Raw genomic sequence first — 18,057 nt, forward strand, 5'->3', positions numbered from 1 at the left:
GGGGATGGACTTGTAGTACCCCGAGACCAGGTCGCCTCTACTGGGCACACCTGTCAGTGGTAGGGGTGTTCGCCAGGGGCTCCAACCAGGGAGAGCCAGATGTGAGGAGGTCGGGTGACCCCGATGGGATGGATGGATGGATGGCTGAGCAAGTGCGTAGTCAGACAGGCCGAGTCGGTAAGGTAGAGGACGGTAAGGTATAAGGGAGCAGGCAGAGAATCGTCGGGTCACACGCCAGGTCAGCAACAGGAGGTCAGATCTAATGAGGGGCATCCAGGGAGAGAGGTCAGGCAAGCAAGGGTCTGGGCAGGAGAAATCAGCAGGTCAATAAACAATCCGGGTCAAAAAACTTACTAGGCACAGGTACAGGATCACAGGAAGCAGGTAAGACCAGAAGGCAAAGAAATGACAGCTCAGGGACCTTTAAATATCCCGCCCTGCGCTGCCATTGGTGCCCAGCGGGCGGCCGCGGCTTCTACTGCGCATGCGCGAACTCGAACGCCGCGGCCGGCCCGGACCTAGTGCCCGTGTACAGGGCGGAGCAGTGCGCCTGCGCCGGGACCATCGCGGCAGGGATCGAGGAGATCCCTGACAGATTCTCACATGTAGTTATGGGATGATTCCTCACTGTTCTCATGATCATTGACACTCCATGAGGTGAGATCTTGCATAGTGCACCACACCTAAGGAGACTGACAGTTTTGTGTTTCTTCCATTTGCGAATGATTGCAAGAACTGTTGTGACCTTCTCACCAAGCTGCTTGGGGATAGTTTGGTAGCCCAGTCCAGCCTTGTGTAGGTCTAAAATCTTGTCCCTGACATCCTTGGACAGCTCTTTGGTCTTTGCCATGGTGGAGAGTTTGGAATCTGATTGTTTGATTGCTCCTGTGGACAGGTGTCTTTTATACAGGTAACAAAATGAGATTAGCAGCACTCCCTTTAAGAGACTGCTTCTAATCTCATCTTGTTACCTATATGAAAGACACCTGGTAGCCAGAAATCTTGCTGAATGATAGGGGATCAAATACTTATTTCCCTCATGAACATGCAAATCAGTGCATCATTTGTTAGACATGCATTTCTTTTGAATTTTTTGTTGCTATTCTGTCTCTCAGTGTTACAATACACCTACCATTTGATTTTTAGACTGATCATTTCTTTGTGAGTGGGCAAACATTCAAAATCAGCAGGGGATCAAATACTTATTTCCTTCACTGTAAAATTGTCCTGTAGTAGGTTTATACATTTTTGCCCTTTAACTGTTCCTGCACCATTACTTTAGTCAATTTGAGAGTAGTTAAATCCCCCATTATTATCACTGTCTCAGCCCTTGCAGCCCTTTCGATCTGTGCAAGGAGCTGAGTCTCCACCTCCTCATTTACACTGGGAAGCCTATAACAAACTCCAATGATTACCTTTGTAGTATGCATCTACATGTGCAGTGCCACCCAGAATGCTTGAGCCTCATCACACCCTCCATCAACTAGGTCCTCTTTCACACTCACACACTCACTCTGAGATCACTTCTCACATAGAGACAGAAACCACCACCTTTCCTTTTTTATCCTGTCTTTCCGAAAGAGAACATAGCCAGGAATATTAATGGCCCAATCATGTGAAGAATGAAGCCAAGATTCAGCAATACCAATTAAATCATGGTTCTCTTCATGCAGCAAAGCTTCCAGCTCACCTGTTTTGCTTGGCATTGGTGAAAAAACACTTTAGTGCATTGACACCTTTTGCACACGTATTTTGCATATTTTTTATTTTCATACAGATGGTACCAATTCCAATTGTTGTTTGTAACAATGGAACCTTCTTATCATCTGCCATAGCCTTCTCCCCATCTTTCCCCATTCTACCCATCAATAAGGACTGACCCCTGCCTGATCTGTCTACCCCATTATAATATCATTTTCCCTCCCCCTCGATCCTAGTTTAAAGACTCCTCCAGCCTCCCCATAAACCTCTCCTCTAGCACAGCAGACCCCCTTCCATTTAGGTGCAATCCATCTCTAGCCTAACGGTTACACCCCAATGAAAATCAACCCAGTGCTCTAGAAACCCAAATCCTTCCCTCTTACACCAGATCTTTAGCCATGCATTGAGTTCTGTCTTTATTGAGTTGCGCATGGCACAGGTAATATTTCAGAGAATATCACCTTGGAGGTCCTTCCCTTCAAGTTGTATCCTAGTTCTTTAAATTGATTAATAAGGAGCCTCCACCTTCCGTGTATTCTATCATTGGTTCCAGCATGAACCAAGACAGCTGGGTCATGCCCAGCCCCTCCCAGTAATTTATCAACCCGGTCCACCACATGGCGAACCATGGCACCAGGGAGACAGCAAACCATTCGGTGGAGGTGATCCTGGCGCAAATTATTCTATCAGTCCTTCTGATTATATAATTCCCTACTACCACCAACTGTCTAGGCCTTCCTTCACTACCCTCACCACCCCTCCCAGATGGTCTGTCCTCCCGGCTGTTAGGGACAGCACTGACATCCAGGGCTGCCACCCCTGAGCTTGCCACCCCCACATCTTCAAACAACTCTGTTTGGGTGCAAAAACCCAGGGTCGGCCTTCCTTTTCTGTGAGCCCTTACCACTCCCTCTCATTTCAGTAACCCATCTTCTTACCTGACAATCCTGATTAGCCCCTCCGCCCTCCACATAAATCCCATTAGCTACCTACTTAGGGAGCAGAAGACCCCTTTCAAGGTTGTCAGTTCTGCCCAGTGTTGCAACTTGCTCTTCCAGATCTCTAACGCGAGCTTCCAGAAGGTCAACCCGCTCACATCTGTCGCAGCGGTATCCATCCTGGAGCTGTTGCTCCATTGTTGCATACATGCAGCACACTATGCACTGCACAAAACCTTCAACCCTGCTAGCACTCATATCCAAGTAACAACATTAATATTACTAATAGGAAATATCAGTTGTCACTTACAGGGTAGTAGACTCCTGTTATAATCTCCTTTTTTCCACTCCGGTTTTTTAACTCCACTTAATGAAATTTCTACTTGATCAAAGGTCCAGCAAGCAAAATACAGGCAAGCTCAGAGTGAGCTCTACAGAAAGTTATACAGTACCTGGAGCACCTGTGACCAATTAACCCCTCTCCTTAATTAGCAGACTGAAGGAAGGCAAGGAAAGGAAGAAAAAAAATGCTATTTAAAAAGTGACAGAAAAAGTGATTTAAAAAAAAGTAAAAGCTTCTAGCAAGGCCCAAAAAAAGAAAATAAAATAACTACAAGCACCAGCAAACACCAGCAGTCAAAGGTAAAACTGTTTTTCACTCAAATTTCCCACTCTTTTTAGCTATCAGCCAGTAAAATCTGCCCTACAGGCATTTGAGCTGTTTGAGCATTTACTTTTCTCTGCCTGTTTACTCCCATCCATGTTAGCCTATGTGTACATGCACACCAAACTGTTTGGGGGTTTTTTTTTGTATCTGTAAAATCCCCTGCCACTAAACTCCTGAAAACACCTATAGTGTGCATGGATACATAGAGCACTTTACCAGCTTCAGCTCTGTCTTCTTTAAGGGCTCGTTCACACTTGACTGTTTTACCAACTCTTGCCAAACGCCCCTATAGCGTTTGGCAAGCATTGGTCTGGCGTTAGCGGAGCGTCTTTTGATGCTTGGCAAACGCTCCGCAAACGCTGCATGCGCGGTTTAGCGGCAGTTGCTAGGCGTTTGCCGAGCATTAAAAACGCCCCACAAACGTCTATAATGAAGTTTAAATGGTGTTACCACTCCGCAACCGCGCTGCAAACGCTCTGCAAACGCCAGCTGGGTGTTTGCGGAGCAGCACCATAGGCTAGAATAGGAGGCTTCAACACCTCCTGACTCGACCAGAGGCGTCCGTTTTGCCGCAACGCAACACTAACGCTCTCGTTAGAACAGCACCATGTGCTGCAATGTGCAGAATTGTCCGAGGCGGTAAAAACGCTTCCCAAACGCCTCTCTGCCGCCTGCACACAACGCTAGTGTGAACGTAGCCTTAGTTATGTACTGACTGTTGTCATCTCTCTACCAGCTTTTAATGCATACTTCAGAATAACAGGAGCACACAGTCAGTTGAAGACATTCAGCAACTCTTGTCAGCTTAATTTTCCCTGCATCTTCACCTTTGTCTTGGTTTCCACTAAAGTGGGATTTGCATCTCACTGTTACTTGGTGAAACACAGTCTTGGGCTCAAAGGGCTGCATATATTTGGCCGTACAACATTAAAACCCACCTGTTGAGAAGCTGCAGGTTGGCGAGAAGTAGTTAAGATAGGAATCTTTTGGAGATCTTTCCAACAGAGACACAGATGAAAACAAAAACTTGCATTTAGTCAGGAAGGGTTACAAATTCTGACAATGTTTTTACTAATGTCTGTGCCTTTTTGGCCTTGTTACACCCACGACCTTTTAACACCGGTGTCAGAGGAAAGAAAACTCTTCCACACTATTCAGAACTACAAAAAATATTGTCTAGAGTTGGGCTTTAAAAAGGTTTGTGAAGGGCACTGTCCTAGCCAGGAAGCTGAGTACACAAAAATGGACTTCGCCTATCCCACTATCTCTAAAATAGGTTGACAGTGTCAATTATACTTTAAAACAAGAACCCAAGTATCAGTACAGGAGAAGGGTACCTAAAGGGGTATTAAACCCAAAACCAAAATTGTAATATGTTGTAACTTACTGGTCATTAGATGTGGTGGCTACATTAGTTTTCTTTTTTTTTGGGCTTTTTTCCTTCTGTTTTCACCTGTTGATCTGACCGGAAACACACCTTCTGTAGAAGAATGCCTCCACTCTGGTTGAATGACCACAGGGGGCACAGCAAACAGCTGCATTGTCAGTCTGAGGGGAGGGAAGTGTTAAATGTACCAGAAGATTTAAAGTATAATTAAAGAAAAACGTTTTTTTTGTTAGAGTGATGATGGATTAGAACCCCGTTGGGTTTTTATTGCTATTGGTGCCCCTGTTACTGAAAGTAAAAGAAAAATCCCAAATTTTGCGTTGTCCCCCCCAGAAAAGGGGAGATCTTCCAATGGGGACACTGGTTCTGGTGACCTGGAGGTCCCCAATGAATTCTCTTAATTGCAGGCATTTCCACTCACTTCCTTTTTGGCAATGGGACAGGAAATGATTGGAAATCTCCTCAATGAGATACAGATGGCGATGCAGCAAACAGTTTTTTTTTCCTTTCGGGATAAAGGTTTTACAAAAACAAATAAAAGCTGATCCTTGAAAGAACCCCGCCAGTGTTAAATGGTCTGTCATCCATATAAACAGATCAATTCTGCTGGAGAGCTTGTGCTTCTGAAAACCAACAGACTTATTGTCTGGATCACCAGATGAAAATAGAAGAAAGAATATAAAAGGAAACTAATTCAGCCATTACATCAACATCATGAATTGTTAAGCTGCAATATAATAAATGTTTGCCTTGGTGTTTAAAAGAGAATTATGGACTTTAAAAAACCAAACATTATACTCACTTAGGTGGATGCAGCATTGATCCGATGCTGCATCTGTCTCCCGCTCGCTCTGCAGTACGAACTGAGCGATCAAAAACCGCTGATCACTGTTATCGCCTCTGCTCTGAGCGACTGTCAGTGGATTGCAGAGAGACTGAGCCAAGTGCCGGTCCAGCCATCTGAGAAGATCCAGACCATATGATCAGGATCTTTTCAGAGCCTAGAACGGTTCTGTGACACAACGAACTGCACTCCTGTGAACAACAGGAGGAATATAGCTTTGGCTATTATTTTGCTTTAATACTGTCTTAAAGGGTAACTCAATTTTTGTTGAGAAAAAAAAACATTCCCCTCTGGGTGGTTTATTAAGTGTTATTGCATGGCAAGACCACTTACTGTGATCTCACATATATATTCTTATTATTATAGCCAAATTTACCACCCTAACTCCTCCCACAGTTTTTACACTACATAAACATTAATAAAACTATCGGCGTTTTTGTGGTGAAATTGGTCCCATAGGAATGAATGGCGGAATGTTCAAAATTAGAGTGGGAGCTGACAAAAGCTAGAGTGTGAGCTGAAAAATCAGGACATGATTTCTAAACTGCCATCACTCCCTCATTTTCAAGCCCACCTACACAAATCATATATCAAAACGTTCAACTATCCCTGCTGCCACTAAAAATGTCCACGGCTAAGCCATAGTCCTGATACTTTTCACAATATGACCATTTGTTTGCAACTCACGCCGCCCATTGACATTCATTGAAACTGCACTCTAGCCACCTCAAATTTGAAGGGCAATTTCTAAACTGCAACTGTGCCTTCATTTTTAATATTTCAGAGACATACTATGCATCAAAATGTAGGTCTGGGTCTTGTGATTCTCACAATATAAGCTCTTCATTCTAGGATTTATAGTTTTTAAAACTACGACCATTTGAAGACGCCAGTGAAGTGAGCAATTTGGAGTTTTTTTTAACCGATCTTCTCTGTCCTATTTGAAATCTAATTTTGAATTTGTGACAGTTTGGCCAGCTTCTGGTTAAAGGTTTGGAAATAAGTTTTCTACAGTAGAGAGTGTTTGAGGTGATAATGCTGCTAATGTTTTTATAAATGTATGTTTTAATGTAACCGTGAAGCACTTTGGGCAACAACATTGCAATTAAATGTGCTATATAAATAATTAAAAGTTGAAATGCATTTCTCACTCTATCAAGCTTGCCATGTGCACTTTTTAAATTTGATCAATCAATTGGTTAGTGTAATGTTTACTATTTTTACTCACTTCAAACACTCCGCACAGTTACTCTGCCCACTCCATAAAGTTACTCTGCCCAGTCCAATCTTTTCACAATTACTCCAGCCACTCCAACCACACAACAGTTACTCAAGCCACTCCACCCAGTTACTCCGCCCACTCCAGTTGTAGACTACTGGTGGAGGCAAGAACACTTCACGCAATTTCCCCAGAAATTGTAGCTTTTCTAGTTATTATTATTATACAGGATTTATATAGCGTCCTGTGAAGACTGTGATTGAGCTCTGCAGTCACTTTTGCGCAATGTCCTTTCAGTCAGTTGACCATGTGGACTGCACTTATGTTTATCAGTTTTCCTGGAAACTGTATATGCTATCATAACCTTTGATACTGTACCTCACAACATGGCAAATTGGCAACCTCAATCACAGAGGCACCAGCTAAGCAGGCACCAACAATCTCTCCTCTTTAAAGCTCAGTAAGCTCTCACATGACTCTGTATTATTAGCAGCGCACACAGTGAATGACAAAAGTGAGGCTTCCCACCTGTTAGCTAGATGTCTCATCACACAGTGGAAGCAAAAGAGTGTTACATCACTTCTGCTATAAACGCGGAACATGTTGTCTCTCTCACACCTACTAATCATGTAATGTTTCCATTTTGTAATTACTAGCAAAAAATCGGGAAATGTATAGAAGTGGAGTGAGTTGTACAACCTATTTACTCTTGAACGAGAGTCAAACCAAGACTTGTAACTCTACTTACAAGCTCATATCACAGAGAGTATTCATAAGAGCTACTTCTCTTTATTATCAGCTTTAAATGACAATAACAGAAGTGAAGGTGCAATATAACAATACAACAATTTGCAAATGTCATAATGCATTCTATGTGGGCACATTACGAGGCGAGGCAGGAAAGGGGAAGGGGTATTGTTTGTTTGTTTTATAGAAAATATACAGTAAAAAGCCTAAAATACATTCTAACAGAAAATGAAGCAAACATACACAAGGTTGTTGAATTTATATCGCCCGACGCCCGGGACATGTAGTTTTTTTTTAACCCTGCTGCAGGCAAGCAGCAGAGCTCACCTGTCAGGTTAAAGCATTCCGGCGGACGTGCTGCTGCCTGATTGCTTTCACACAGCCAACAGTTCCAGCCTCTGCCCCCCCCCCACGTGAACCTCCCCCCGCCCACCATGTCTCACCGATGTCCACTAGAGCGGAGGGAGGAGAACGGACACATCCGCTCCCCTTCTATTCTTGTCCTGACCTGGAAGTGGCACTATGATGTCACTTCCTGCTCTACAAGTACAGTCTTTCACTGCCACAGACAGCTTGTAGTTCTCAATGAACTACGAGGGTACTGGTGAGAGCTCTTGGACTTCAGTAACTGGTCATACAAGAGGTACAGGCAGACAGCTACGCTGAGAATTTTCAGATGCCTGGCATTGCACCCATAGATGCACATTTTTTTATCTGCAAAAAATGTGCATTTATTATATTTTTTTTATAAAGTGAATTTATCCTTTAAATATTTTATTCCATAAATCCATTTAGGACTTATATTCCAGGAACCAGTGTGTCTTACCCTTATTTTGGAGAGATTTCCACCTATTTACTGTTGTGTCCCTAGGGACAGGAATTTCAGGAAAAACTACCAGATAGTGATAAAGAAATCAAGAAAAATTGACAGAGGTCCTAACCCTTCCTCTAACCTCTGAGGACATTTTTACATAAGGTAAAAGAAGGAATACCACCTGCTGCTGGCCTGAAGACCTGCAGTAAGCTAAGGGGTCACACTGGGCTCCAGTTCTTGTCACTGTTATTTTCATTGCCAGAGTTTTGTTACAATTGGTCATGGAAGCTGTTCCTAATAACTACAGTTTTTTTTCTAAAAAAAAATTAAAAGTCAGCAGCAACAAATACTGTAGCTGCTGACTTTTAATAAACATGCACTTACCAGTCCAGGGATTCAGCGCTGTCTTCTCAGCTGCCATCTTGCTTGTAGGAAGCTGGATGTGACTTCCTGCAGCTTTACAGCCAGCTTCTCAGGACCTTTAACCTCCCTGGAGGTATTCCCGAGTGTAGCTCGAGGTACAGTTTCAGCACCACAAGTGGTAACCCCGAGCTACACTCGGGAATACCCTGCAGTGTTGCTCTGGGATCCCTTCTGCACTTACCTTGTCCTTCGCTCCCGCGATGTCCCCACTGCAGCGTCCCCGGCCTTCTCCTCCAGCCGATGCTGGCATCCGTCTTCCGGGTTCTGTTCCCTATGACGTCAGGACATACCGGGATGTAACCGGTGGGAAATTTAAACATTTTAAAAAGAGACATTCACTCAATAGACTAAAATCACATAGTAAAACATTACTGTATCACTCCATTTCACATACATTTTATCCCTAGTGCTTTGTCCTGTGCCCTGCCTGCATTTTTACTGTTCTTTCTGTCTGGAAACTGAGAAAAGTCCATGGCATCCCTTTAGGTCAAAAGCGGTTTTAGAACAGCGATAGTAAATTAGAACCACTTGCAGAATTGAGTGATAATGATTCGTGGGGAAATTCGTCATCAAGCAGCGAGGCAAAAAAAACCAGTACATATGAGACCTTTAAAACTACCACATACAGAAGTTACAAAGCTTTCTGAAGATATGCTTTATGGGTACTAGTGCTACTTTCCAAACACTGACTGGATTGATAAACCTTTCTGGTGGGCAGGAGCAAACATTCCATTTTTGCTACAGTCTACACATCAGCTCCAAGTAACAATAATAGGTGAAGAATAATATAGCATGAGTCAATCATGGTAAAATTGTAATTTACTGTATAATCTCAATCATTATTTTTTAGATTTTCCAGCAGTAACCCACATCTCCAGTCACTAAATGTGATATCTTAGGTGTTCTGCTGTCCTGCTGCAGTCTTATAGGGTGCAGCTCTGCACTCTTCCATGCTTCTGCATCTTATGCCTGTTGTTTTAACTTAAATTCTTTGGATGCCTTCAACAACTGATTCTTTCTGTGACTATCAGAGCTCCCTGCAGAGATCTGCAGTAAGAATCTAGTATGTGTCCTTTGTGTGCTGTGCAGATAAACTTGCCAAAATCTGATCTTGATTTTTTCTATTTATGTCCTTGACTGACTCTGATTAAATAACCATTACAACATCTACATTACACAACTTGCTGTGTCATCTCGACTACATCTATCACACCACACAGTCAAAGTCACCAAACACACAAGCTCTGGAAAGCAATCAGCCCTGCATGCAGTGATAGGGGCTGAAACAATACTTATAAAATGCAGCCCATAAAGGCTGTAAAAGCAATCAGTTCTCTCTGGCTGCATTCTTTTAGCCATTGCAAAATACTGTGTGAGCTGTGATTGGTCACAGCTTGTCACATGGTACAAGGCTGTTGTGAATTATTATTAATATTATGCAGTATTTATATAGCGCTAAAAGGTTTGCTCAGCGCTGTACATTATAGTGGGGGACAGAACATAAGACAATACAGTAACAAAACAAAACACGAGGGGGTCAAGGGCTCAGCTCTTTCAAGCTTAAAATCTAGGAGGGAGGAGATAGTGGTACAGGAGGAAGTGGCTGTGGGGGATGGAGTGGTAGGAGGAGTGGAGGAGAACAGCTGTTAGGTAAGGGCGGGGTAGGCTTCCCTGAAGAGATGGGTTTTCAGGGTGCGCCTAAAGGTGAGGAGGGTAGTTGACAGTCTGATGGATTGGGGTAGTGAGTTCCAGAGGATGGGGGAAGTCCTGGAGAAGTCCTGCAGTCAGGCGTGGGAGGTGGAGACCAGGGAGCTAGAAAGTAGGAGCTCTTGTGAGGAGCGAAGAGTACGGGTTGGGTGGTATTTGGGTATCAGGTAGGTGAGGTAGTTTGGGGCAGCGTTATGAATGGCTTTGTATGTCTGTGCTAGTAGTTTGAATTTAATGCGTACCATGTGATCTCTGTGATAGCAATCACTTTAATGTTATTTACTTATTATTTATGTGCATATTATTATTTACTCTTGTATGTCTATTTAGAAAATTCCTTCTGTGTCTATCCCCCTGAAGAAGATAAAAAATGGAATGATCGAAATGCTTCGGGGCAGTCTCCCTTCTTTTGGGAGTTTTTTCATGTTGTGAAGGAAGTATTTTGTAGTATTGTCAGAGTTAATGTTTTTTAAAATACATGTGGAGTAGTCTCTCTTTTTTCTGGAGTTCCTTTCATGTTGTGAAGTATTGTCAGAGTTAATGCTCCTTAAAAAACATGTATCTTTTATAAGGATGTTTATGGAATAAAGTATTTATCCTTTTTAAAGAAGTTTCTATGCGTATATGTACTATGGTTGCTGCATTAAAGTCCCTTATAGGGGTGTCTATTTGAGTATTCTATTGCATTAGGGACAAGCAGCTACTCGACCTTTTGGTTATGCACTAAAAATGTTTTTTTTAATCAAACTGAGGATTTGACATATGCCTAATGTACAGTATATATGCTGCTTTGGCATTTTGTAGATACAGGAGAACATTGTTCACCTCAATGGGTTTGAAGCTTGTTATATATATACCAAACAGAATTTAATGTGACACTAACCTGTATCCCTAACTCAAAAAGTACCTTCTATTGTTCTCATTCTCTTCCAAATCTCTGATTTGTTTTTTTCTGAAAACTTCTGGACTGAAAAATCCTGCTTAAGCCGGCCCTAGATGGATTGAATCTTAGCCAGTTCAGCAGGGACCAACCGAGATTCAATCCATCTATAGGCAGGCTAGTTGTACCCAAGTAGATCCATTGATCAACTTGGGTACAACCAGCCTGTTGGATTTTTTGACATGCTGCTATAGCAGTAACTATTGTGTTCTGCCGGCCGGGAAGACTTATTGCTGGTAGAACAAAATAGCTCAGTGGGAGGCATTCCCCCATCAACACTGACTGTGTTGAAGGGGAAATCAAGCGATTTTCTTTCTTTCCACTTGTGGTAGAAAGAAAGACAACTGATTCATCTATGGCTTGCCTTAGTTTTTCCCTGCTATTTAATGTTTATAAGGGGGCAGGAGAGTTGTATTTGCTATAATTAATCATGTACGTACTGTGCTAGCAGATTTCATTATCAGTTGTTTACAAGATGTGCAAGACTGTCCATCCTAACATTGGGTAAAGCCACGTACACACGATGAGAATAACAGATGAATGATCGTCTGTTTTTTTTATTTTGTTTTGCATGCTAGTCTTATATCGAATATGAAAAGTTTACTTAAGCTACAAAAATTCTCGTACAACAGAATACAACTTCGGAAGTGATGTGATGTAATGTATTTAACATTTCCGAGCACATGCGGTCTTGGTTACTCGATTTTTTATGGACGAATACAGTAGTGATTAAAGGAAAATCATTCGTTCTTTTACCATACAAGAACATTTTTCATGCTTGTACCTTTCGATATGTTCACATGAACTATTATGATCAGCTCTTGAAATCTGTGTAATAATGATCAGATTATCGGACGATCACACCGAAATGCTATTTTTCATCCGAATTTCTCATCATCAAGTCTTTGCATTTTAATGCACTGTCTCTGAGTCTTGGCCCCCAGTCTTCCCCTTGTCTCCATACAGCTATCCTTTGTAAACAATAGTAGCCCCCTATACAGTCCTGTGTATAACCCTGTTCTAAACATACAGCTAAAAAGCTGACAAATTTTTAACCAGCTTCTGTTGAATGGTCATGCTGGAAAACTGAGTATTCAATGAGTGCTTTCAGGCAATGGCTGCAAGTGTTCATCTGTGTATTCTAATAGGGGGAGGATCCCTCTTTCAAAATACAATACATACAATAGGGGAGATCTGTAAATCACACATCATTTGCGTTCATGCGAGGATCTGTAGGGTTTTTTTTCAAAAAGTTTGTATAATCAATTTGTAACGTGTGTGGAAAGCTTAAGGGTCACCATACACCCTACAGCCTGACTGTTTAAACAAGTTTAGATTTATGCTGGTCATATATGGATCGAAATGCATCTGGTCAAGCAGGGACTGGCCAAACCTTGATCCATCTATGGCTGTTCTCACTCGACAGAAGTTGATCTAACGAAGGACTTCGCCAAAAGTTGTCCAGTATTTCTGTTTGACAGATCAGTGGCTGCAGCCCATGATCAGTGTAGTCTGACAGCAGAAGAGTACCGCTGTCAGAACACAATGGCACAGCGGTGACAATTCCTTCACCCACCTCGCTTGTGTAAATGAGGGAATCCGTTTGCTTTTTTTTAATTCAACCTGATGGCTAATCCAAAAGAATAAATCATCTACAATCAACCTCACCAAAACTATGTATAATGAGGACCTAACTACTCTGTCCAATCAATTTTGTATCCAATCAGACAGGCTCTCACACTGGGGCATGTTAAACATGTGCGGTTGAGCTGTTTATTAAGTGCCCCCAACCGCTCTCCCCTTAAAGAGGTCATTTATAAAAATATAAAAAATAAAAGTTAGCAGCCACAAATACTGTAGCTTTTGACTTTTAACAGACACTTACCAGTTCAGCAGTCCAGAGCGGTCCTCACATATTTCAGTTCTTCGCTGATCTTCAGTTCCCTGACGCTGGCAATCTTGGCTGTGTTAAGCTGGCTGTGACTTACTGCTGTTTTACAGCCAGCCTTCCTCTGTGCATACAGACTGGTCCCACATGTGATGTGTTCCCAGAGGTTGTGAGTGGGGAGCTGAACTTCCGCAATTTTCGCCTAGGGGAGAAAATATTGGGAGCTGGTACCTGTCAGCAAAAGGTAACCGCTTCATGGAAAAAAAAAAAATTCCAATGATGGCAAAGGAGGGTGGGAGGAGGAGAATGAGTGAAACTTTCATTTTTAACCACTTCAAGTCCAGACACTTTTACCCCCTTCCTGTCCAGGCCAATTTTCAGATTTCAGTGCTATCGCACTTTGAGTGACAATTGTGCTGTCATGCAAAACTGTACCCATATGAATTTTTTAGCATTTTTTTGAGACAGATAAAGCTTTATTTTGGTGGTATTTATTCACCACTGGGATTTTTATTTTTTTTGTTATATAAATGAAAAAGTCCAAAATTTTTGAAAAAGAAGTGTTTTTCTTATAAAATTTTGCATATAAATAATCTTTCTTCATAAATCTTGGCCAAACTGTATTCAGTTATCTTTTTAGTAAAAAAAATAACCCAAATTAGTTTATAACCAAAAATTATAAGTTTTAACATTTTGTTTACATTTTTATTTTATTTTTTTATATTATTATTTATGTTTTTTTTTTACATACTGCCACCCTAGCAGTACAGTGTCATCATGGTGACACTGTATTACTTGTGGGGGGTTATGAAGATTTTTTTTTTTACACTGATTGCTTTTACACCCATAAAGGCTGTGAATGCAATCATTTCTCCTTCTCTCAGGCTCATTGAGAAATACTGTGTGAGCTGTGATTGGTCACAGCTTGTCACATGGTACAAGGCTGTTCTGAATAGCCTTGTACCATGTGACCTCTGTGATCATTCACAGATTTCACACGTAGTAAGCAATGATGTCAGAAGTGACATCTTGCTTACAACTCTTCATGTGATCACGGATTTGCCAATCAGTGATCACACGATCGGGACCTCGCACAGAGGTCCCATACAACGATAGGTGTTCCACTGTGCCCGGAGGACACAGCGGGCACCGGATAGTGGTGCTGTATGCTCCCAGGGAGCACGCACAAGCAGGGGGCGGGGAGGCCGTTTATAAACGGCCACCCGCCCCTGCACTGCCACCGTCTGGCCATTTATATACAACGGCCAGACGGGAAGTGGTTAAGGTCTGCTTTAACCTGCTAAGGCAGTGGACTGGGGGTGTTTACATACCACAGTTGTGATGCTTTGCTTCAACTATTGCTCCTGTCCTGATCCATTCAAGTGAACATGGTTGGTGCAGTAACGATGGGGTTAAAACAGGTGGTCAGGAGGCGTCACATCACACCCTCACAGCCTGTAACACAGCTCTGAAAAGCAATCTGAAAGATGATCACTTTTCAGAGGCATGGTGGTTGGAAGCAAGTCTTAAAATTAGCCTAAAGCAAACCATAGATTATTGCATGATTCTTCCCATCAACACAGTCAGTGCTGATGAGGGAATCCATCTTGCAGCGCTTTTGTTTTCTGCTGGCAGGGAACCTTCCCCCTGGCAGAACACTGATCACTGCTGGCAGCTAAAGCCTCTGGAAGTGATCGAATGAGATAAATCCGACAGGCTGGTTGTACTGAAGACAATCAATGGATCGACTTCACTACAACCAGCCTGCCCATAGATGGATCAAATCTCAGCCGATCCCTGCTGAACCAGCCGAGATTCGATCCATCTATATTCGACTTAAGGGCTGGTTCACACTGAAAATAACACAGGAAATCGATGTGCGTTCCTGTGCGATTCACATGCAGTTCTGTGTGGTGCGAATGTAGCCCATTAATTTTGATCCTGATGCATGCATGCACTACTTTTGGAAACGCACTGCAACTGGATCGCATCATTCTTTTGTACTATGCAATTACGCACCACGTTTGCAATTAACTTATTACTCACACCCACTACAGATTGCACCTGCAGATTGTTTTGAACGCAGTGCGTGCAATGCACAAAGAGCGTAGGTTTCCCGAACCTCGTTCTGGCATGAATGGGCCCTAAAGGAGATTGTAGAATAAGACTGTAACATGTGCGGTGAGACTGCAGCAACTGAGCGATAAAAACCCCCCCCCCCCAAAAAACACAGAAGCCATTGTAGAAGCATCCAGTGCTGGAACAGTATAATAAGGCTGATTCTTGTGCGATTCACATGCAGTTCTGTGTGGTGCTAACATAGCCCATTCATTTTGAATGGACTGAATTCACACCACACCGCACCATAAGTAGTGCATACACTACATCTGGAAACACACTGCAACTGGATCGCATCATTCGTTTGTGCCATGCAATTGCGCACTGCGTTTGCAACCTGTGTTTGGGGTGTCATTAACTTGTTACTGACACCCACTACAGATTGCACCTGCAGAATGCGCAAAGAACGCAGGTTTCCCAAACCTCATTCTGGTGTGAATGGGCCCTAAAGGAGATTGTACAAGATTGTACAAACTGTAACGTGTGGTGAGATTGCTGCAACTGATGAGCAATAAAAAAAAGAAACAGCAGCCACTGCAGAAGCATCCATTGCCTAGAACAGTAAAATAAGGCTGATTCCTGTGCGATTCACATGCAGTTCTGTGTGGTGCAAACGTATCCCATTCATTTTGAATGGGCTGAATTCACACCACACTACAGCGCACCATAAATAGTGCATGCACTACGTCTGGAAACGCACTGCAACCGGATTGCATCATTCTTTTGTACCATGCGACTGCGCACTGCTTTTGCAACCTGTGTTTGAGGTGTCATTAACTTATTACTGACACCCACTACAGATTGCACCTACATAGTGTTTTGATCGTGCAAAGAATGCAGGTTTCCCAAACCTCGTTCTGGCATGAATGGGCCCTAAAGAAGATTGTGCAATCAGACTGTAACATGTGTGGTGAGACTGCAACAACTGATGATCGATTAAAAAAAACAAAAAAAACAAAAACAGAAGCCATTGTAGAAGCATCCACTGCTGGAACAGTAAAATAATGCTGATTCTTGTGCGATTCACGTGCAGTTCTGTGTGATGCGAACGTAACCCATTCATTCTTAATAGGCTGAATTCACACCACACCCCAACATAAGTAATGCATGCACTACATTTGGAAACGCACTACAACCCGATCGCATCATACTTTTGTACCATGCGATCGCGCACTGCTTTTGCAACCTGTGAATGGGGTGTCATTTACTTATTACTGACACTCACTACAGATTGCACCTGCAGAGCGCTTTGAACGCGCAAAGAACGCAGGTTTCCCGAACCTTGTTCTGGTGTGAATGAGCCCTAAAGGAAATTGTACAATCAGACTGTAATGTGTGTGGTGAGACTGCAGCAAACGATGAGCAATAAAACCCTCAGCAGCCACTGTAAAAGCATCCACTGCTGGAACAGTACAATAAGGCTGATTCTTCACATGTTTCTGACATGTAACTAAAACATGAAGGTGAAATAGTCACATGTTCCTTCCCATGAGCTTCCTACAATGAGGAGCGGATGGGGTGTCGTCTCTGGTGCTCGGAGGGCTCACACAGAATAAAGAACACAGACATGCCATTATCTTCAATGCCACTTACACAGCTCAGGGCGCCGTCTGGAGAGGACCACAAAATCCTGAGATTTCTGCTTCAGCACAAGCAAATCCTGTCGCCTCACTGCTGATCCATGACAGATCTGCGGCTCGTCAGACACATCAACATGCCGCAGCTGCCTGTCCTTGTCTGCTAAGCTGGAGAAGATCCGGAGGAAAAACGGCCGCTGTTTCCTGTAGGCGCCTCCCTTCTATGTGCCGAGCCTCAGACACAGCAGTAGCATCACTCCACCTGTGACAGTCCCTTTCCAGCCACCTCCCAAGATGACTTCCAGATGCCTCCTGCTGCTGCAATCAAGATGTTGTTCCTGTGTCTAGCAGAAAGGAAGGCTGAAAAAGCTCATTGTCAGCACTTTATTAGACGTGACAAGAAACCTAAACAGGGAGAGCTCTTGGAGGGGAAGGATGAGTTTTGCTGGAGTGTCAGCGTTTTGAGGGAGATGCTGATGATGGATTGGCAGGCTGAGGGGGATCTAGTCACATCAGATGTGGTGGGACTGCGTTGGAAGCTTATGCCAGTGTAGTCGGACTCCCACCGCATGACCAGACAAAATGCATCGTCTCTTGTGTGCCCGATTCACACCACTTCATTGCAGTGGTGTGCAGGCAGTGTGCACTGAAAACTACTGCGGGTAGTCATTTTTTCTAGCAAAGTGCGAGGCAATCCAGCACCTCTTTTGGTTGAACTTAATGCGGAGGTCCACCTAAAAAAAAATAAATAAAAATCAACAGCTACAAAAACTGTAGCTGCTGACTTTTAAAATACAGCCACTTACCTGTCCCTCGGTCCAGCGGTGCTTTCAGCACCACTGGTTGCACTGGTCGTCTTCTCTCCCTGGCACCGACATCTTCAGTGTGGGCACCCGGCTGTGACAGCTTGAGGCTTCACAGTCGGGTGCTCACTGCGGATGCGCAAGTAGCACTGCGATTTGTGAATGGCCCAGTAGTTTTCTGGGACCTGTCACGTGTCCCAGAAGACTACAGGGAAGGAGGGGGGGAGGACAACTTCTGCTTCCGATCGCCTAGGTGATCGCAGCAGAAGTGGGAGCTGGTAACT

At 43.2% G+C, this 18,057-nt stretch overlaps 1 protein-coding gene across 2 annotated transcripts in view; it reads right to left on the reverse strand.

The window, feature by feature from the left end:
• The window catches only part of CDC42EP3 (CDC42 effector protein 3), a 92,888-nt gene extending 75,315 nt beyond the window's left edge, over window positions 1-17,573 (reverse strand). Inside the window, exons 1-2 of one of the 2 annotated variants that reach the window (XM_089681781.1) lie at window positions 16,987-17,573; window positions 13,273-13,477 (exon numbers count right to left, since the gene is read on the reverse strand). The gene's annotated coding sequence lies outside the window, so the exon portion shown is untranslated. The remainder of the gene's footprint in view (window positions 1-13,272; window positions 13,478-16,986) is intronic. The other variant, XM_089681780.1, reaches the window with a different exon arrangement.
• Window positions 17,574-18,057: the final 484 nt, after the last annotated feature.

Source organism: Staurois parvus, unplaced genomic scaffold (assembly GCF_062004578.1).
Source record: "Staurois parvus isolate SC_StPar_1 unplaced genomic scaffold, SC_StPar_1.0 ptg000277l, whole genome shotgun sequence".
In the NCBI taxonomy this organism is placed as follows: Eukaryota; Metazoa; Chordata; class Amphibia; order Anura; family Ranidae; genus Staurois; species Staurois parvus.